The sequence below is a fragment of the Dioscorea cayenensis genome, chromosome 20 (genome assembly GCF_009730915.1).
Source record: "Dioscorea cayenensis subsp. rotundata cultivar TDr96_F1 chromosome 20, TDr96_F1_v2_PseudoChromosome.rev07_lg8_w22 25.fasta, whole genome shotgun sequence".
NCBI lineage: Eukaryota > Viridiplantae > Streptophyta > Magnoliopsida > Dioscoreales > Dioscoreaceae > Dioscorea > Dioscorea cayenensis.
In genome coordinates, this window is record NC_052490.1 from 17,790,357 (window position 1) to 17,795,458 (window position 5,102).

The window sequence follows — 5,102 nt, forward strand, 5'->3', positions numbered from 1 at the left end:
GGAGCATGTCCTCCACCACACCCGGTGCAAGTAGTCATGGCCGCCACTCTATTTGAGGTCAAGAGATCTAACTTCTTACTCAATGATTCCACTTGAGTTGCCAATGAGGTTACTACATCTATCTCATGGAGACCGGCCACCTTTTTCTTCTCCCTAGCATTCTATTGGTAGTTGTTTAACCCTATTTCTTCAAATTAATTGACGAGCCTCACCGGGGGTCTTGCTACCTAAGGTACCTCCTGCTGACGCATCCATGAGTTGCCTTGTACTCGGATTCAGACCGTTGTAAAAGGTCTGAACAATCATCCACTTCGGGAATCCGTGTTGCGGGCACTTTCTCAGGAGCTCCTTGAACATTTCCCACGTCTCAAATAGAGACTCCAATTCCAATTGTACAAAGGACAAGATCTCATTCCTAAGCTTTGCGGATTTTCTAGGAGGGAAATATCGGGCAAGAAAAGCTTCTACGATCTCCTCCCATGTGGTAATCAAGGCTCTAGGTAATGAGTGTAGCCACTGCTTCGCTCTTCCTTTCAAGTAAAATGGGAAACCTCTCAACTTGATGGCATCATCCGTCACCCCGTTTATCTTCAGCATATCACACACCTCGAGAAAGTTCTCTATATGATTGTTCGGAACCTCATCGGCCAAACCATTAAATTGTGCGGATTGCTGCAACATGTGGATGAATGCCGCCTTCAGCTAGAAGTTCTGAGATGTAATCTGGGGACGCATAATGCTCGATTGTGTAACCAATACTGAAGGTCTGACATAATCGGATAATATCCACTGTTGCTCATTCATTTATGTGATGTTTTCAGAATCTTCCACTCCAAAATTAGCTAGATTAGACTGTTCTTGCACAGGTTCTTTCCCTTTTCTTCTCAGTGTATGTTCAAGCTCGGGATCTTCTTCAATCATTATGGAGGGGTTCCCTCGGGTCATAACCTGGAGCTGCAACCAAGAAGAAAGAAAAAGAAATAAGAACGATGGTAGAATAAGAAAATGTGAAATAGAATAAATGAATAGCTAAGAAAACAAAGTGTAAAGTATCTCTAAATGCCTACTCCTCGGCAACAGCGCCAAAAACTTGACACGTCCATATATGCGTGTAAACCGCAAGTGCACGTATGTCGAAGTAATAATCCCAGATGAGTGGGTATCGTATCCACAGAGAGTAGGGAATAAAGACACTTAAGTTGTTTCTTAACAAATGTGGAAGACAAATAGTGATGAGTGTGACAAAATATGAAATAACGAAAATAAAAACAACAAGATAGAAGGCACAAGTAAAGTAGAAGGTAACGCAATCGATAAAGATGGGGTACCCGGATACTGATATGCCTAGAACAATCGTTTCAAGTGCAAGAACCCTCTATTATTCTTCCTAATTGATGTAACAATGAGTCGTGGAAATCCTTAATTACATGATCCCAAATCTAAGGTCAACCATGCCTAACTCTATACATATCCCGGAGGAGAGATTGAATAACATCTCAACCTCACACTCGAATAGAATTGCAATGAGCTCTAGGAATTCCAACTGATAAACCCAATTCCTATGTATAGACCTAACCTTTTGGTCTAGGTGAAAGATACCTAGCCACAATTAAGCCCTAGGTGCTAAAATCACTTCAGCGGTTCACTCTGTTACACTCGCAACTAAGCCCTAGCGGAAGGTCATCCCTTAGCCCATTCACTCTACGATGACCTCAAAGAACTCTTGGAATGTGGAGGTAGGATAGATCACACCGGAGGGGAAAGGGCATGCTCCACTATCTCTCGACTCACCCTCTCAACCGTCTACAATCTAACTTTGTCTAACTCTCATGGTGTCAACTCACATGAATTACCAAGAAGAAGTCTCAACCCTAGTGTCATTCTGGGGAAGTATTCATACAATCAAATCTCCAAGATTGGAGCTCACAATAAACATCAATTAATTGAAAAGTATAATAAAGAGGTTCAATGAAACGAATACATCCTATGGTTCACAAATACCCAAGTATCCACTAGGGGTTTAGCTCTCCATGGAGCTAGATACAATCAATGAAATCGAATGTAAAAACAAAGCATCCATAGAAAACCCCCTCGTTAGTGGTGGCGATGACCTTGTGGAGAGTTCTCTACTCATCACAAGGGTCCCTTTGTCCGGCCTAGGATACACCTCGCCTGATCGGTGCCGATGAAAGCTCTCCCACTAACCTTCTTCCAAATGGTGTGCGATGTGGAAGCTGTAGAACCTCTCCAAATCCCTACCCAATATATCTCAAAACCCTAGCCACCACCCTCTCTCAAGTTGGGAAAAAGATGGAGAAAAAAATGCTGAAATTGGCTTTTAAAGGGCTGGAATCGGGAATCCACACGCCAATGTGGGCGCCCCTCTGGATTTTTCACACGGGCATGTGGAATTTCCACATGCCCGTGTGGATTCTCTATTTTATTGTTTTCTCAGCCGGCTATAAACAGTACTGCTGTTGTATTTTTGCTACAGTATTTTCTATAATATCCTACTACAGTACCGGCCTGAAATACTCTCGAATCCATACTTTCATCGAGGTAACGCAAACGGGCACACATTTACGTCATGGATCTCCTTGCTTCTTTAATAATGGACATGGTGGTAGAGATCTTGTTCCATATGCACAAGTCGGAATACTTGAATGTGACTTCTCTTGTGGCCCTCCAAATAGTTGTGCTAACTCGAGTGCGAGGAGGTTGGCATACATTCCTGCATCTAGAACCCGACCAATGTCTTTGCATTTGAACCTTAGCAAGATTTTCTCCAAATTAGTGCATTACGACCCACATTGGCTTCTTTCTCTCATAATCGGCCTCACAAGGTCGCTCACAGGGCTACGTCCATGCTCTTGTGCAGTATCTGGATGAGCTCTGAACGGAAACGCATGGTGATTCATAAATTCCACACGGGAGTGTGTTTTCTCTGGACATTTAGAAAACTTTGCAGGCTCTGCAAAAAATTCCTGAACACAGATATACACTCAGAGCCTGCCTAACAATGCAATTTTAACCAGATAAAACATGAAAAACATGCTCAAACGACCAATATCTTTGCCACATATGACTAGGCATATGATAACACCATAATGTCCGCGAGAAAATCACAGCAAAAAACATCTAAGAATCAAAACACCAACACTTAAAGCCTTATTCATCCAAATACTAACTAAAAACTAGAAAAACATTAAAAACTTGGGTTGCCTCCTAAGAAGAGCTTGTTTTACGTCACTTAGCTTGATCACCTCTTCCTTACCTTATGAGGGCTTGAAAAGAGGGTGTTCCTCCCATCTAGACATTGCATAGCTACTTTCCTTAAACCAACCATCTTACCTTTGGCCTCCAAGGAAACAATTTGGGTTGGGAATTGTCCATTCTTAGCACACGTGGGTCATTGGATGGCTTCAATCTCCTACCCACATCTTCTTCCAAACCCAATATCTCTTTCTTGCAATTTATGAGTAGATCAATAACAAAGAGGGGTGCTCATTCCATTACTTTAGGATTTACTTCTTTCTTCAATTTCAACTTGAAAGCAATCTGTCTTCGCAGACCCTCCTTGTATCATTTCTTGCTCACAAGCATACTGTCCATTCAAACAATCCTGACATTGAATGAAAGGTTCTTCTTGCATCCCCTCAATCTCGATAACATCATACTCGTTCCGCCCAACTTCTTTATTGCCTATCACTACCACGTCATCTTTATAAAGGAACTTGAATTGCTTGCTCAAATGCTTATTGTTCCTCGGAGAGTGTGTCAAGTATCCCTCCTAATTGATGCTCAATGTTTTTATAGGAGGCTTCATGACATCTTAGTGCGGTCTCCATATTTTGGATGCAGAAATAGGATGCTTCAATAAAGTTAGCTAATACTCTTTGGAACTGAAGTGCATCCTCTCTGAGTATCTCACCCGTTTGACATTCCTCTTGAGATGCTTCCCAATATTGTCCATCACTATTCCACAAGAAGTTTGGGTAGCCCTTTTCAATTGGATGATTCGTGTTACAACAAGGAATGCTCTATTGTTGTGAAGCAATAATTCTATCAACTTGTTCACTCAGAGCTTCAACTATAGAATACAGAGCAATGAGCGAATTAATCATCATTTAAACTCTTTAAAAGAAAAAGTAAGACATGACAAAAGAAAACAAATGAGAATGATGGAAGAATAAGAAAGTGTGAAATAGAATGAATGATAAATAGCTAAAATAGCAAAGTGCAAAGTATCTCTAAAATTCCTATTCCCCGGCAACGGCGCCAAAAACTTGACAAGGACCCCCACAAGTGCACGAGTTTGTCGAAGTAATAACCTAGGTGAGTGGGGTATCATATCTATAAAAAATAGTGAATAGAAACAAACGATTGCTATCTAACTATGATGAGAATAAAAAAATGGTATGATGAATGAGATTTATATAAAAAGAGATAAAAGAAATAAGAACAAGAGGCACAATAAAATTGAGAGGCAAGCAATCGATTGAAGTGGGGTACTCGGACAATGCTTCCCCTAGCATTAATGTCTCTTTTAAGGAGTTTTCTATGGATTACTTGCTTTTACATTCAATTTCATTGTTGATTGTAACTAGTTCCATGGAGAGCTAAACCCCCTGCTGGGTACTTTCGATTTGTGAACCCTAGAATGAATTTGTTTCATTAAACCATTTATTATACTACCCCCTCCTAGGTAGTTGTGTCGATGGTCTTGTGGAGTGGAATCGTCTCCTCAAATAGTCCCCTTGTCCTGCCTAGGGCACACCTCGCTGGATCAATGCCGACGAAAGCTTCCCCAATAACCTCACCTGATCGATTTCAAAGCCGTAGAACCTCTCCAAAACCATTGCCAATACATCTCAAAATCCTAGCCACTACCGTCTTAAGAGTTGGGGAAAAGATAGGGAACAAATGTTGAAATATGGCTGAAAATCTGCTTTTAAAGGGCTGGAATCGGGCATCCACACACCCTTGTGGGCGCCCTGTGGATTTTTCGCATGGGCGTGGGTAATTTTCACATGTCCATGTGGATTCTCTGAAATTTAATTTCTCTGCCGGCTATGAACAGTACCTGCTACATTAAATTACTA

General features: G+C 41.3%; 1 non-coding gene across 1 annotated transcript; it reads left to right on the plus strand.

Annotated features, from left to right (window-relative positions):
• The first annotated feature begins 316 nt into the window (after positions 1 to 316).
• LOC120252289 lies at positions 317 to 423 on the plus strand. The gene has a single exon (XR_005533832.1). It is a non-coding gene; the product is annotated as a small nucleolar RNA R71 (small nucleolar RNA).
• The last annotated feature ends 4,679 nt before the right edge of the window (positions 424 to 5,102 follow it).